Source organism: Schistocerca nitens, chromosome 2, assembly GCF_023898315.1.
Source record: "Schistocerca nitens isolate TAMUIC-IGC-003100 chromosome 2, iqSchNite1.1, whole genome shotgun sequence".
NCBI lineage: Eukaryota > Metazoa > Arthropoda > Insecta > Orthoptera > Acrididae > Schistocerca > Schistocerca nitens.
Window position 1 is genome coordinate 903,260,156 of NC_064615.1, and position 18,122 is coordinate 903,278,277.

Sequence of the window (18,122 nt, forward strand, 5' to 3'; positions counted from 1 at the left end):
TGTATTCCAGGTCGGCCATCTTGGATTATGACGTATAGTTATGCTGGTGCTCGTATTCCAACTCTCGAATTGTGACATCATAGAGCCAGGGTCAATAATTCCAAGTCATCCAGCAAGATAAAGTGCCATTTTGAATTTCCCGCAAATTTATATGTAGAAGTACAACCCTCCTCCCACAGGAAACACACTGGCTCAACTGGGCTATTTTTTTGAATTTCCTGCCAAAATTTTGAATTTGCCACCAATAGTTGAATTCCCGGCATTTAATACAAAGAGCAATTGACCTTTTTTCATATGGTATGGGGTAAAGAACACTCACAACTCACTGATGACACACTTAGTGCCCGTTCTCTCTTTACAAACGTACCAACTAGTAACTGGCGACTTATATACGAGTTTGAACTATTTAACTCGCGTTTCAAAACAAAGTATTTCATTGATTATTCCTGTAAGTGAGAAATACTTAAAGGAGTTTCTTAGCCATTATCTACAGGTTAATTAATTTCCAATGTGATATTTATTTTTTATAAAAATGTTGTTTACACAAATTTAGTCACGAAATATTGTATGTAGATTAACATCCTCGCCGGCCGCGGTGCCCGTGCGGTTCTAGGCACTTCAGTCCGGAACCACGTGACTGCTACGGTCGCAGGTTCGAATCCTGCCTCGGGCATGGTTGTGTGTGATGTCCTTAGGTTAGTTAGGTTTAAGTAGTTCTAAGTTCTAGGGGACTGACGACCTCAGATGTTGAGTCCCATAGTGCTCAGAGCCATTTGAACCATTTAACATCCTCGGACTCGACAAATCTGGGAACTTCATAGAAGCGATGATCCATTAGAAGGGAGGTTTTGTTTTCCAATTTTCTACTTTTCGTATCATCAGTGTCCTTCATTGCAATTTCTAGTAGTTTGTCGAGGAGCTTCTTTTGTTCTGATGTCAGGCTCCTCAGTTGCACTATTTAGTAACCATAGCATGAATATTCGTCCACAGGTTTCATATACTCTTTCTGCACATTTATGGCTTATTTTTCTGTGTTTTCCTATCTCGAAACTTACGGTATCCCTCATCCTTCACAGTAATTTAATGTAATACTTAACGCACACTAGAAGCTGTATTCCTTAAAGGTTTTTTTCTGTAATCATCCGTGCATTTAAGCGTGCTCCATTGGGAGTCAACAGGCATTACTTCATACAAATCGAATCACAGCATAACCTCAACACACGTCACAATGAAACACACGTGGATCCTAGCTGCCTGTCGTTTACTAAAAATGCGCAAGGATTCCCACCGAACGCGGGAACCAGTGCAATTCCTAGGACATTACACATGCACAAATGCGAATGCGTAGTTGCGCTGCTGGAAATTTATGCGCATCTGCAAAGTTGAGCACAATAAAGACATAGTGTGGACATACCCTTAGGGATCGTAGGTTCACGATGATGTACTAATGGGGATCTTAGTGCGAACCTGGAGAGTGATTGTTAAACTATTAGCCTACCGACCTTGTTAGTATTGCGTAGGCAACTTTCAGAATATGCTTTGACTGTGTGTCACTCTGCCACTTTCCTCTTTTGTCAGAATGGGTAAGCAAGTATGCCGAAACAGAAAGTGACCTTTAGGAAAATGCATGATATTGCTAAGCAGTTTAGTGCAGATGGTATTCAGAGTGATATGTCTAGTCTGACGCGCATTGTTTGTGATATATCAGTAACAACTGAAGAAAAATACCAGCATAGTAGTGTTCGCAGCATACATTTAGCACAAAGCGTGGAAAGATAAGGAACTTTAATGTACTGAAGTTGGAGCTCGACAACAATTCATTGACGAGCCAATAGCTTCTTCAAATTCAAGAAACAAGAATTTTTTTTTTACTGAAACGACAAAGACATTTGTGGTATTTGGTATTCCTCTTTCCAAGCTTAACTACCGTATTATGAAAAAAGTATTTGCAGAAATATAGCGGGAAGTCTGTTCCAGATGAGATCATCTTACGAAAATTATATCTTCAGCCTCTGCACGAAGCGAAATTACAACAGATCAGGCAAGTAATAGATGAAAATTCGGTATGTTGAAAATGTGCCTTCTGAATAAAACAAACAATGCCAGTGTTTTGCAAAGTTTCAATGAAGCGTCTGTTGCACTGTGATCTGAAGGTATTCAGGATGACTGAGTGGGGGCAGTACTTACAGATCAAGCATCTTACTTGTTATTGGCATTTTCCAACACGAAACCTATGTACTCTAATCCAAAGGACGTGACCTGCATTACACACGCATTGCATCGAGTTTGTGAATCTACCTACAAAGCAACAAAATATTTGCACATTCGGAGAAAAAAGTTGTTGATTAAAATTTCGTGAAAGATCTCGCCGCAACGAAATATTCGTTTGTTTTAATGATTGCCTTCCCAAATTACTTGTCCGTGACGCTGTTTCTCCTATTCCGCAATGATACAAACAGTGCTGCCCTTCTTTGGACTTTTTCGATGTCCTCCGTCAGTCCTATCTGGCAAGGCTCTCACACCTTCCAGCAATATTTTAGCCGAGGATGGACAGGCGTAGTGTAGTTAGTCTGTTTAGTTGACCTGTTGCATCTTCTAAGCGTTCCACCAACGGAACGCATTCTACGCTTTGTCTTCCCCACAACATTACCTATGTGATCGTTTCAGTATAAGTTGTTCATAATTGTAAGTCCTAGGTATTTTGTTGAATTGACAGCCTTTAAATTTGTGTGATTTATGGTGTGACCGAAATTCAACGTATTTCGTTTCGTATTCATGTGGATTTAGAGACAACTGTCACTTTTCGCACCACACTGATATCTTGTCTAAATCATTTTTCAATTGGTTTGGATATTCTGGTGACTTGACTAGACGGCAAATGACAGCATACTCTGGAAACAGTCTAAGAGGGCTGCTCAGATTGTTCCTAAATCGTTCATGTAGATTAGGAGCAGCAAAGAGTCTGTAACACTTTCTTGGGGAATTCCAGATATCGTTCTCTTTTACTCGATGATTTTCCGTACTGTTGCCTTTATGTCAGGAAATGATGAACTCAGTCGCACAACTGAAGCGATACTCCATAAGCATGTAGTTTGACTAGAAGCCTCTTTCGAGGATCGGGGTCAAAAGCCTTCTGGAAATCCGGAAATATGAAATCAATTTGAGATCCCCTTTCCATAGAACCCATTACTCTGTGCGAATAAAGAGCTAGTTGTGTTTCAAAAGAATCCACGCTGTGTGTCAATAGACCTATTTCTTCAAGGCAGTTGATAACGTTCGAACATAATATACGTTCTACAATCTTACTGCAAATCTGCGTCAGTGATGTAATTCATCGGATCACTCCTACGTCCGTTTTTGTGTATTGGTGTGTCCTGTGCAGTTTTCCTGTCTCTTGGTACGGATCTTTCGTCGAGCGAGATGTTGTATGTGATTGCTAAGTGTGGGGCCATTTTATAAGCATACTCTGAGAGTAATCTAATTGGTGTAGTACATGGACCGGGAGACTTGCCTCCATTAAGTGATTTAAGCCCCTTCGCTACATTGAGGATACCTACGTGTAAGTTACTCACGTTGGCAGCTCGTAAAGATAAGCTATTTAGATTGTAATAACTGGTAGTTTGTTGCACATTACTCAGTAAATAAATCTATTAGCGTGTTTTTTCAATCATACTTTTGAATCTTTCACTTTTATTTACGTGCTATTCCAGAAAACGCGAGACCTTACAGTCCGGCTGTAGCATTATTTCTGTTTACGTTCTGGCGTAGCAGTCTTAGGAATATGGTATAATTGTTCTTTTTCTTTCCGCCAATTTACGTAGAGCGTGTCCCTTCATTGTTTGGTTGTATTTCCGGGAAGTAACAAAAAATTTTATATATTTGTTTCAGAAACTTTGCACCAGTACTGTGTTTACATACAGTTGCGTTAAGGCCAAATTTTCGTAAATGTGCTTTCTTGTTTACCTGTATTTTAATTGTGTTATTCTTACACACATATTATTTTTTTCGTGAGTGAAAAGTGTCCGAATTACAAAAGAGTTGTTGGTTCTGAGGTTTGGTGAGATAGGTGCTGTAGATTTATCCACTGGGATGACTGTAATGGCATGGGAATTGGTCAAGTAAATGAGGCTCTTCAGGGGTTATGTAGGATATGCAAGAAAGACAGGAAGCTAGAGAAACAGGAGGGGACTATTTCCGCCCTTCAGGCTGAATTAGAAAAGGCTAGGAAAGATCTGGGCAAGGTTAAGGAGAAAGAAGGCCAATTTTAAAGTGTTCTTAAATCACCATGAAGCTCTACTGGCCTATTTAACAGAAAATATCCTAAGAAATAATTGTTTCCGGTGATTTTAATGTAGAATTTCTTAAAAACTCCCCCAGTAAGGATTTGTTATGGTCAGTAACCCTATCATTCGACTTACTGCGTACTGTAAGCTTAGCGACTATGGTAGCTAATCGACCACAAGCAGTCATTGATACTATCTTTATAAAAATAACTAATGAACAAAATTATATTACAAAACCACCAGTTATAAGCTTCTGAGACCATGACATACAATTTCTTTTGTTAAATTTTAATGCTGAACAGGACACAAAATCTCCTAATTTGAGTTCAAGAGGGTAGTCAGTAAGTCAAAAATTGACTATTTTAGGACACTCCTCAAAGACACGAACTAGAACGATGCGTACAGTCCTCATGGAATGAATGAAAATAACGTTTTTATAATAAAGTCCTTACTTTATACGAATACCGTTTTCTCCCAAATCTAACCCAGATTAAACCAAAGTCTACAAAGAAGCAATGGATTTCTCATGCAATAATCTTGTAAAACGAAAAGGAAATTTATTTCTCAGTAAGAAACAGCTCCGTTGTTGATGCTGAAGCTCATCGCAAGACGTAATGCAAAATATTAAAGTTAGTAAAATAAAAATTGAAGCAACAGCATTACGAGAAAAGAATAACCACATCAGATGACAAGATAAAGACGATGTGAGATACAGTGAAGGAAGAGACACGTAGAACCAGGCACGAAGAGGAGAAGATCGCGTTAAGAGTAAATGATGCATTGGTAACAGATGTGTGCAGTGGACCTTTTTAACGAGCATTTCATAACTTTCGGGTAAAAGATGAGGCTTTCAAGTTCTGCAGTTGCTGCAATGGATTATCTCGGACCGGTTATTACAAATGACAGCAGTAATATGAATATGACCCTCACTACACCATTAGAGGTAATGTCCTACATAAAATCTTTAACATCAAAAAATACAAGTGGTTATCATTAAATAACAACAAAGGTAATGAAAGAGTTTAACTCTGAGTTCAATAACGTACTAAGTTGTCCATGTAAGCAGTCATTTATCAGTGGAACATTTCCTAAATGGTTTAAATATGCTGAAGTTAGGCCTTCGCTGAAGGAACGAAATAAAAAAAATCCATCAAATTTTCGCCCAGTTTCAGTTTTGCCACATTCTCGAAATTTTAGATGAGTTAATTTACAGTTGGCTTCTTAATCATCTGACAACAAACAATATACGGTATTATCAAAGTCACAGTCAGAATTTTTAAATGGTTCCGATACTAAGAAGGCTATCCATACCCACAGCTAGAATGTACTTAATTCATTAGACTATAAATTGCAAACTACTGGTACGAATCGCGATTGATCAAAAGCGTTTGGTTCTGTAAATCAAAATATTCTTTTAAGTAAAATAGAATATTATGGTATGACAGGAAATGCTGCAGAATGGTTCAAAACCTATATCTCTGAAAGGAAACAAAGGGTCTCAATAGAAAAAAGATATTTACAAGGCTATTAAGCATCATCCAACTGAGAACTAATCACATATTATGCCTCACAAAGTTTCATCTAAGAGCCCTTACTTTTCCTTGTGCATGTCAATGATCTTTTATTTGTAACATCAGCAAATGCCAAGTTTGTTTTGTTTGCAGATTGATACAAACATTGCAATATAAAGCAAGTCAAGTATACTCTTAGAAAGATCGATTAATGAAATTCTCAAGGACATTAATTAACGTTTCCTAGCCAATTCTTTGTCACTAAAGTTTGAAGAAACACAATACACACACTACCTACAATTTGGAAATTGTTTCACCAGTAAATATGACGACAAGCAGTTAAAAGTGGTTGATAACGCCCAATTCTTGGGATTACTGCTTGATAATAATTCAACTGGGAGGAGGATACCATAGGATTGCTGAAACGCCTAAACAAATCCCTATTTGCAATGTGAATGTTGTCAGACATAGGTGATACAAAAACAAAAAAGCTGGATTACTCTGCTTACTTTCATTCCATAATGCCATACGGGATTGTTTTTTGGAGTAACTCATCAAGCTAAATTAAAGTTTTCTGGATCCAGAAAAGTATAATAGGAATTAATATTTATTTTTGTAACCAGCAGCTCAGTTCATAGAATCGTTACTAAAAGTGCGCATAATTTCCACAAAGATTTAAAAATCAACTACTTTATAACAGAAAGATGCCCAGCATTCAGGAACACACATTTTCGGTAACGTTCCAGCAACCATAAAAAGTGTAAATATTGATAAAGTTCGGTTTAAGAGGAGTGTAAAGGTAGTATTTGTGGCAAACTACGTCTACTGCACTGATTAATTTCATAATAGAACCAACCCATCTCTATATGTTACTAATAGTATCAAATAATGCGATTATTACGTACTGTCCCCCCTTCTTCACAGATTCAGAGCGATAATGTAATCATTGTAAATACGTAACTATTGTAAAGTGATTTTTCTGTTCGATGATGCATGGCTACAACAGTCTAAGAATTATCACGTGGACCTAAGTGCACTGAATATTTACATGTTTTTTTGACAAGTCTGCTATAATCTTGTACATGAAAATGTGTTTGATATTTTTTTTACGTATTCCAAATTCATGAGACCATTTCACTTGAGATATGTGCAAGATACATTACTATATTTTTATTTTTAAATATTTATTCTATATTCTCGTTTTTTGACATGTTCTGCTTCCTAGAACATCTATCAGTATTGCTCTATTGGAACGGAAAGTACATTAAAATCTAATCTGATCTACAGTCTTCCTGTCTCTTACCTGTGGAAAAATTAGCCTTGTTATTGACTGACACCCGCCACATGTTAGAAGAAAATTGACGTTGATTACGTGACTGACTTGCATGTCACTTTGTGACCTGATAAAGTGTTGTTCACTTGTAGTCCTGCAGTATCCCTACAAAATTGCCGTGGCGCGTAAGCTAACAGCTAGAGAAATGAAGCTGACGCTGTTGAGCAATTGAGAAAAAAGATGCCTCACACAGTACTTGGTTTTGTGATGAAGCCTTCTTTCTTGTGAACAGCGTTGTTAAGAAGGAGAGCGTTTAGTTCTAGGACGAATGGACATCCTCTGACACGGAAGAAATGTATGGCTTGAAAGTAAATGTGCAGATCAGGGTGCAAAATTATCGGTCCATTTAACTTCTGTGTCTTCGAAGCCGGTGAATTAGGTCATGCTGCGAAACCAGATTTTTACCACAGGATGATGCACACGCACACACTATTGGCGTTGTGCTTGATTTTCGACACGATAGACGAGGCCTGTGTGCAATGCGTGTAATTTCGACTAGATTCTAACATCGATGTAAAATGGCGAATTTATAGAATGACGGAAAAAGCAACACACAAATATTTACTAATCAATAGATGCAGCAATAGTTAACCTTACATATCCCACAACTTTCATGCACTCTAGGAGTAGCATTTTTCAGAGAAGTTTTCCTTTAATATATTGCACTGTTGACAGAGAGCAGATCCTGATTTTGAGAACAATCTTTCAGAAGCTGACTATGCTGCTATACAGCTAAAACGCTTTACTGCATTTTTTTGCAGTTTTGTACGGGAAGTACCGATGATGCGATTCCATACTTCTAATGGATCTTTCAGATAATAGCTGAACTGTGGTGGTAGGTCATTTCTGTTTCATTTAACAAACTTTTCTCTCTTTGTGTTATTTTATAATTGTTTCTACATGAATCAAACTGTACTCCACCATGTTGCCTAACTTTACCGACAGTCATATCAACAGCTGCAAGCAAATCCTTGATGGTTTTGATTGCCTACGAACACGCTAAAGCATATTGAAAGTTAATGTTCTTGAACATAAGATTGAGCAACGTTGCTATGGATGACATGTTAAGTTGGTACTAAAAGGTTCTTGGTGTTACTCTTCACATTTCCTCCAGTTGTGTATATTCATGACGCCAGACATTTTGACATTAAGCGTACTAGTTACTATGATTTCTTTACTGTTTGCAAGGTAGTTTTATATTCGTATTTCTCAAGTAGCCGCTTCACATCGCTACGAGAATGTTAACAGCACCAGTGCAGACACGGACTCGGTGTGTGGCAGCGTGACGTAACGACGTACGCCGACAAATCACAAACCGCTACGGGCTATAAGTGGCCACTGTCACACAGCCTCGACAGTCAGTTGTTCTTAGCAAAGTTAAGGGAGGGACCCACCGTAAGCTCGAGATTTTGCCCAGATTTGAAACGGCATGCAAACAGACAATGTTTTTTACAAGATGTCATCGTGAGGTGACAGTTTGTCGTATCCAGCCTACACTGTTATATTCGGCGAAGCTTCGACTTCTCCACTGTTTTTAATTCCAGTACGACTCATATCCCGTAACACCATGATGGTTTCATTCCAGCTTGAAAATTCCTGTATTTATTCTAAGTGCGGCAAACAAGATGGTTGCATGTAGCGTTTTTGCTACGTTGTAGTAATAGCTTCACAGCCGATGGTAAGTGTGACACAATCATAAACGTGTTCTCTGAGAGACCTTTTGCGTCTGGGACTGAAACGACCTAGTGAGAGCTACCTGGACTGCGATATGGGCTACGTTGCTTTCATCCGTTGATAGGGGAGGTACCAGGACCCCATGCTGATATTCACCCCCTCCCCCTCCCCTCTCTCCATCTCGTGATCTGGTCTCGGCCTGATTAATATCGCGCTCAGCACGGGCCGGGCGAAAGCGGCGCTAATGGTCTCTCTTGGTCGTCAGCCCAATTTACTGATTAATAATTTACAGCGGGCTGCCTTCTCGCTATTAATCAACGCACCACCTGCGTGCGCCATAGAGGCGACGTTCGTATCGTATTATTTTTAAAATTTATGGCAAAAATCCTCTAATCACTTTCGCACGTTGTAAAAATTTTATAATAGGGAATACGGCCAGTAGGCTGTAGGCATTCTGGACTGACAAATTAAAAAAAATCCGTCGTCACATCCATTAACTAATTTGATTGATATTCAGAAGCCACACAATAACCGCCGCATCCCTTCAACACACCTTCGTCCTGGCACGTTTGTGCGCATTTACAGGTTTCCTAAAGCGTTCGACGAATGGTGCACTGAGAGGAATGGGAGAAACCCTTGAAACGCCTCCTTGTGAGATGCTCCATTGATTTTGTTGAGATGACAATTTCAAAAAAATGGTTCAAATGGCTCTGAGCACTATGGGACTCAACTGCTGAGGTCATTAGTCCCCTAGAACTTAGAACTAGTTAAACCTAACTAACCTAAGGACATCACAAACATCCATGCCCGAGGCAGGATTCGAACCTGCGACCGTAGCGGTCTTGCGGTTCCAGACTGCAGCGCCTTTAACCGCACGGCCACTTCGGCCGGCAGATGACAATTTCACCCATATTTCTTAGCGCCTCTGATTTTCGGCACATCTGTGCTTTATACTTGGGAGGAAATAAACAACAGAGCACTTTATTTGAATAGCCACAGTAACATTGTGATATTTACATGTTGCTATTTTCATGCAGACTTAGAGAAACCTTTTCACAATGTTGAGTGGAATACTCTCTTTCAAATTCTGAAGGTGGCAGGGGTAAAATACAGGGAGCGAAAAGCTATTTACAATTTGTACAGAAACCAGATGGCAGTTATAAGAATCGAGGGGCATGAATGGGAAGCAGTGGTTGGGAAGGGACTGAGACAGGGTTGTAGCCTTTCCCCGAAGTTATTCAATCTGTATATTGAGCAAGCAGTAAAGGAAACAATAGAAAAGTTCGGAGTTGGTATTAAAATACATGGAGAAGAAATTAAAACTTTGAGGTTCGCCGATGACACTGTAATTCTGTCAGAGACAGCAAAGGACTTGGAAGAGCAGTTGAACGGAATGGACAGTGTCTTGAAAGGAGGCTATAAGATCAACATCAACGAAAGCAAAACGATGATAATGGGATGTAGTCGAATTAAGTCGGGTGATGCTGAGAGAATTAGATTAGGAAATGAGACACTTAAAGTAGTAAAGGAGTTTTGCTATTTGGGGAGCAAAATAACTGAAGATGGTCGAAGTAGAAAAGATATAAAATGTAGACCGGCAACGGCAAGGAAAGCGTTTCTAAAGAAGAGAAATTGGTTAACGTCGAGTATAGATTTAACTGTCAGAAAGTCTTTTCTGAAAAGTATTTATATGGAGTGTAGCCATGTATGGAAGTGAAACGTGGACGATAAATAATTTAGACAAGAAGAGAATAAAGCTTTCGGAATGTGCTGCTACAGAAGAATGCTGAAGATTAGATGGATAGATCACATAACTAATGAGGAGGTATTGAATAGAACTGGGGAGAAGAGAAGTTTGTGGCACAACTTGACTAGAAGAAGGGATCTGTTGGTAGGACATGTTCTGAGGCATCAAGGGGTCACCAATTTGGTACTGGAGGACAGCGTGGAGGGTAAAAATCGTAGAGGGAGACCAAGAGATGAATACACTAAGCAGATTCAGAAGGATGTAGGTTGCAGTAGGTACTGGGAGATGAAGAAGCTTGCACAGGATAGAGTAGCATGGAGAGCTGCATCAAACCAGTCTCAGGACTGAAGACCACAACAACAACAACAACAACAACATTTCCATGTTTCATGCACCTGTGTGTCTATTTCGTTTTTATGTACGTATGCTATTTGTCATATCCTAAAAGTACCCCTGACGGACTGGCAAGCTTGAAGATGGATAAGGATGCCACAGATACATACCTCCCAGGCGTCGCCTCTCAGGACCTTGGCCGCCAACGAGTATCATATCGGAATCGATAGATGGCGGGGCAATCGCAACTAGACGTCCTACTCGCTGGGGATCCGCTTCCCTCGGCGAGTTACACGAGCCGAAATAAATCCACAAGTATACCTCAGCGCACTGGCTACTTATACAGCGGTTCTGCTCCACTCATCGGCAGTTCTGCGTCGACACTCTGGGCCTGCCCACGTGCTGGCTAATAGTAGCCCTTCAATCAGGGCCCTGTTGGATCCACCATCACGGGACTTCGAAGGTCCCGACGTCGCCTCCGAGAAGTATCTTCACCCACCTACCGCCGAGTACACTCTCCGTCCTTGCAGTGGCAAAGTTCATTGGCTTACTCTGTACATCCCGTCATCTTAATTAACATTGTTGTTTTCCAGGCGAACGCCTGATAGAAGACTGAGAGAGTCTGGTATTATTTTAATAGCCACAGTAACATTGTGATATTTAGATCGTAACTGCCGTCAGCTTCACGTCTGCTGTGCAACGAGCTACCTTAATTTAAGTATTAACTGTATTTTTCTTACTTGTCACTTCTTCTTGCGTGTGTTTTTGCTTTTAGGAAGCTTTGTCGAGTGCTAGTAATAGTGTTCCATAGATTTCGTGTTTGTTTTGAATACAGTCAGAGAGAGTCCCTTCAGTCAACCATAGTGCCAGTAGTGCTAGTGTTTGTTCTCAATAAAATCCAGAGACAGGTAGTGCTATTTTCATTGTTTTCTACAAGAAGTGGCTAGCAACCACAGTTTAGTCAACTATCAGCCGCCTTTAGTGAATTAGCAGTCTAGTTAAAAGTTGATTAACTCTCTACAGTAAATTGACTTCTTAGGATGGATAGGATGTGTGACTGCTGTGTACGGACGCAGGAGGAGCTGGCCACTGTTCGCGAGCGGCTGAACGTGTTGATGGCCGCGGTCAGCCGTCTTCAGGCTGCTGCCTCGGAGTGTAGCGGCAGTGGGGAGTCTGGTGCGTCGCATGGTACACCCCAGGTGTTACATGCGTCACCCACTGTCCCTGCTGTCGAGACATCTTCGCGGGTACCGGGCGCGGTTGGGCCACCCTCTCCCCAAGGGGAGTGGCGGGTTCAGCGGCGTTCGCGGCGCACGAGGGTCAATGTGGAGGCTGGCCGTGTGGCATCGCCCGCTCTGCCTGTGGGTGGACATGTGGCCGCTCCTTCAGCAAGGTCCGAGCAGGCACACGGGGGGAGGGGTTTATTAGTTATTGGGAGCTCCAACCTCAGGCGGGTGATGGAGCCCCTTAGGGAAATAGCGGAAAGGTCGGGGAAGAAGGCCAGTGTTCACTCTGTCTGCTTGCCGGGGGATCTCATCCGAGATGTGGAGGAGGCCCTGCCGGCGGCGATAGAGGGCACTGGGTGCACCCGACTGCAAATTGTTGCTCATGTCGGCACCAATGACTCCTGCCGTCTGGGTTCAGAGGTCATCCTCAGTTCGTACAGGCGGTTGGCGGAATTGGTGAAGGCGGAAAGCCTCGCTCGCGGGGTGGAATCAGAGGTAACTATTTTTAGTATCGTTCCCAGAACAGATCGCGGTCCTCTGGTTTGGAGCCGAGTGGAAGGCTTAAACCAGAGGCTCAGACGATTCTGCGGAGATCTGGGGTGCAAATTTCTCGACCTCCGCTATCGGGTGGAGAAATGTAGGGTCCCCCTGAATAGGTCAGGCGTGCACTACACGCCGGAAGCTACTACAAGGGTAGCGGAGTACGTGTGGAGTGCACATGAGGGTTTTTAGGTTAGAGAATTCCCTCCCTAGGCCCGACAAGACGCCTCCTGAGACGCGGCAAGGTAGGAGTAGGCTAAATGCAACAGGGAATAACAATATTAATGCGCTAATAGTAAACTGCAGGAGCGTCTATAGAAAGGTCCCAGAACTGCTCTCATTAATAAACGGTCACAACGCCCATATAGTACTAGGGGCAGAAAGTTGGCTGAAACCAGACGTAAACAGTAATGAAATCCTAAACTCAGATTGGAATGTATACCGCAGAGACAGGCTGGACAGTGAAGGGGGAGGCGTGTTTATAGCGATAAGAAGTGCATTAGTATCGAAGGAAATTAACGGAGATCCAAAATGTGAAATAATATGGGTGAAGGTCACTGTTAAAGCAGGCTCAGACATGTTAATTGGATGTCTCTATAGGCCCCCTGGCTCAGCAGCTGTTGTGGCTGAACACCTGAAGGATAATTTGGAAAATATTTCGAGTAGATTTCCCCACCATGTTATAGTTCTGGGTGGAGATTTTAATTTACCGGATGTAAACTGGGAGACTCAAACTTTCATAACGGGTGGCAAGGACAAAGAATCCAGTGAAATTTTTTTAAGTGCTTTATCTGAAAACTACCTTGAGCAGTTAAACAGAGAATTGACTCGTGGCGATAACATATTAGACCTTCTGGTGACGAACAGACCCGAACTATTTGAAACAGTTAACGCAGAACAGGGAATCAGCGATCACAAAGCGGTTACTGCATCGATGATTTCAGCTGTAAATAGAAATATTAAAAAAGGTAGGAAGATTTTTCTGTTTAGCAAAAGTGACAAAAAGCAGATTACAGAGTACCTGACGGCTCAACACAAAAGTTTTGTCTCAAGTACAGATAGTGTTGAGGATCAGTGGACAAAGTTCAAAACCATCGTAGAATATGCGTTAGATGAGTATGTGCCAAGCAAGATCATGAGAGATGGAAAAGAGCCACCGTGGTACAACAACCGAGTTAGAAAACTGCTGCGGAAGCAAAGGGAACTTCACAGCAAACATAAACATAGCTAAAGCCTTGCAGACAAACAAAAATTACGCGAAGCGAAATGTAGTGTGAGGAGGGCTATGCGAGAGGCGTTCAATGAATTCGAAAGTAAAGTTCTATGTACTGACTTGGCAGAAAATCCTAAGAAATTTTGGTCTTATGTCAAAGCGGTAGGTGGATCAAAACAAAATGTCCAGGCACTCTGTGACCAAAATGGTACTGAAACAGAGGATGACAGACTAAAGGCCGAAATACTAAATGTCTTTTTCCAAAGCTGTTTCACAGAGGAAGACTTCACTGTAGTTCCTTCTCTAGATTGTCGCACAGATGACAAAATGGTAGATATCGAAATAGACGACAGAGGGATAGAGAAACAATTAAAATCGCTCAAAAGAGGAAAGGCCGCTGGACCTGATGGGATACCAGTTCGATTTTACACAGAGTACGCGAAGGAACTTGCCCCCCTTCTTGCAGCTGTGTACCGTAGGTCTCTAGAAGAGCGTAGCGTTCCAAAGGATTGGAAAAGGGCACAGGTCATCCCCGTTTTCAAGAAGGGACGTCGAACGGATGTGCAGAACTATAGACCTATATCTCTAACGTCGATCAGTTGTAGAATTTTGGAACACGTATTATGTTCGAGTATAATGACTTTTCTGGAGACTAGAAATCTACTCTGTAGGAATCAGCATGGGTTTCGAAAAAGACGGTCGTGTGAAACCACAGATCGCGCTATTCGTCCACGAGACTCAGAGATGCCGTGTTTCTTGACTTCCGCAAGGCGTTCGATACAGTTCCCCACAGTCGTTTGATGAACAAAGTAAGAGCATATGGACTATCAGACCAATTGTGTGATTGGATTGAAGAGTTCCTAGATAACAGAACGCAGCATGTCATTCTCAATGGAGAGAAGTCTTCCGAAGTAAGAGTGATTTCAGGTGTGCCGCAGGGTAGTGTCATAGGACCGTTGCTATTCACAATATACATAAATGACCTTGTGGATGACATCGGAAGTTCACTGAGGCTTTTTGCAGATGATGCTGTGGTGTATCGAGAGGTTGTAACAATGGAAAATTGTACTGAAATGCAGGAGGATCTGCAGCGAATTGACGCATGGTGCAGGGAATGGCAATTGAATCTCAATGTAGTAAAGTGTAATGTGCTGCGAATACATAGGAAGATAGATCCCTTATCATTTATCTACAAAATAGCAGGTCAGCAACTGGAAGCAGTTAATTCCATAAATTATCTGGGAGTGCGCATTAGGAGTGATTTAAAATGGAATGATCATATAAAGTTGATCGTCGGTAAAGCAGATGCCAGACTGAGATTCATTGGAAGAATCCTAAGGAAATGCAATCCGTCCACGATAGGTTACAGTACGCTTGTTCGCCCCCTGCTTGAATACTGCTCAGCAGTGTGGGATCCGTACCAGATAGGGTTGATAGAAGAGATAGAGAAGATCCAACGGAGAGCAGCGCGCTTCGTTACAGGATCATTTAGTAATCGCGAAAGCGTTACGGAGATGATAGATAAACTCCATTGGAAGACTCTGCAGGAGAGACGCTCAGTAGCTCGGAACGGGCTTTTGTTAAAGTTTCGAGAACATACCTTCACCGAAGAGTCAAGCAGTAAATTGCTCCCTCCTACGTATATCTCGCGAAGAGACCATGAGGATAAAATCAGAGAGATTAGAGCCCACACAGAAGCATGCCGACAATCCTTCTTTCCACGAACAATACGAGACTGGAATAGAAGGGAGAACCGATAGAGGTACTCAGGGTACCCTCCGCCACACACCGACAGGTGGCTTGCGGAGTATGGAAGTAGATGTAGATGTAGATGTAGATGTAGATGTAGAAGTCTTGCAAGAAGTCTTTTGCTTTGTCCGTATCCTGTTGTGTTGTAATAAATCTTTATCTTGTTGATTTGGAAAGTGTTGTTTCTTAGGCATTTCACTATGTGAGATAGAATAGTGACGACAAGATTTTCTTTGGACCCAGCTGATCACGTATGTGTTCTTTTTTTCCTTCAACTTCAACAAACAGGTCAGATATTCTTGCTCTCCTATCGACGAACACCCGATTGCCAGATGTTGCGCTTCCTGCTATATATGCATCACATCATGCAGGTGCTGGTAAAAATGATGGCGGACATTACCGCAGCATCTACTGATGGATCGCAACGCTCTTCTAGAATGGTCTCCTTGGCTAAGGCCTCCACGGAGCTTCTGTGTCATTTTGGTCTTTGACGGTGGAACCTTGGGCAAATTATGTGGCCCACTTCGAGCAGCATTTTCTGGCTAATGATATCGGCGATGCCTATCGTCAGGCATTCCTCCTTGCCTACGATGCACTTGAGGTCTTCAGCAATTGAAGTCTGAGCTTGAACTGCGTGAACTGCCATATGGGAATTGAAATTTTGCTTGCAGCAATACTTCGAGAGTCAGGAGTACGTTGCAACCGCACAGCGCAAATTATTTAGCTGCCATAAGCAACAGAGGCAGTTGTATCGGGAATGGATTACGACGCTGCAATTTCTCTCTTAGGAATGCCATTTTCGGTGCAAAAATCATAACTGTTAACAATCATAGGGTTTGGCGCTCGTTCTGGACATGATTTTGGCGCACGCTCCAAATGAGAGGCTTCAAACGCACTTACTGAAGTTGAAAGACCCAAGCTGGACTCTTGTCTTTCGATAATTCAGGCATTCGAGCAGTTGCTTCGTGCATAAGTATACCTGCACGATGCACCTCAAGTCCACGTCGACTGTCCCGCCGTCGCCCACCACACCAGCAGCTCCCTCCACCCTGAGCCAAACTTTCCCCCTCCCAGTAAACCGGCTTTCTCAGCTCCTCGCCCACAGCAAGTGGTAGCGCGCAAGCCTTCCACTCTGGGGGGCCTGGGGGCGAATCCGCCGGGGTCCTGACACATCCTATGTGTCGGGACAAGACGTACCGGGAACAAACCCGTCAATAGCAGTTAGTTCGCATACAGAAAGTCTTTTACAGATTGTGTCGACCCTGAAAAGGGCCTGTTTTGTAGCTAGGACATTGTTAACTTTAAGCAGGTGCTCGAACTGGTAAAAGCTTGGTAACGGGGACCGGCGTTTTGTCGAACTCTTCCAAAGATTCCTGGCCTTGCCCGGATGTGATTGACAGCATGTTGAATGCAATCCATTAAATCCTCTACGTTTTTAGGTGATTCGCGTCCGGGTGGGTGCCGCCTAGGATGCATCACTATCTCCGGCAGGCAAAGCATTCGCGGTCTTGCTTTGTCCACAGCATCCGGCAACACGGTAATCCCACGGCCAATCGGAGCACGTTGCGCTAAGTTTCCGTAGTTCAAAAATAGTGCGTTGTCAACCTACATAACATAGGTAATTTTGGTTCCTACTGGCATCAGCTATCAAGGGTTAAAATGTCGTGACAATTTTTCTCCGCCCTGTATACCAGCAGTGCACCTGACTGGCAACCCTGCGGATAGAGAAGCATCGCATGCATGCATACCTCCAAGGCGTCGCCTCCGAGAACTTCGGCCGCCAGCGACTGTCGTATCGCAACAGACGGAAGGCGGGACAACAGCAACTAGAAGTCCTCCTCGCTGGGGTCTACTTCCCTCCGCAGATCCACAAGTATACCTTCGCGCATCTGCTATTTATAGCGGCACTGTTCCACTCATTGGCAGTTCTGCGCCGACTCTCTAGACCAACATATGTGCCGGCTAATGCTAGCCCTTCAGTCAGTGCCTGGCCGCAGCTCCTGCTGTGGGACTTTGGATCCCTCCAACGTCGCCTCTGAGAAGTATCTTCGGTCACCTGCTGCCGAGTGCACTCTCCTCCCTTCCAATGGGAAACTTTCGTTGGATTAGTCTTCACATCCCGTCGTCTTAATTAACGTGGTTGTTTTGCATGCGAACGTCTGATAGAGGACTGAGAGAGTTTGGTACTACGTTGTGTAAGAATATTTATTTATCCTGACAATGTCCTGTTGTATTGTAAGAAATCTTTCTCTTGTTGATTTAGAACGTGTTGTTTCTTAGGCATCTGACTACGTGAGGTATATAGCACCATCTTTCTGCGTTCCCTTTGCTACTATTCCTAGTCTTTGTGTTCCTCTTCCCACAATTTCTACCATCTGCTTGAGAAAGTGCGTGAGTGTCTGTGTTGACGCTTCAAAATGCTTTGATTCATGGACGCAGGTTCTTTGGATACTAGTGCAGTTTAGCTAACTACTGTGTAGAGTTTGGGTAGAGCTATGTTGGATCAAAGGACT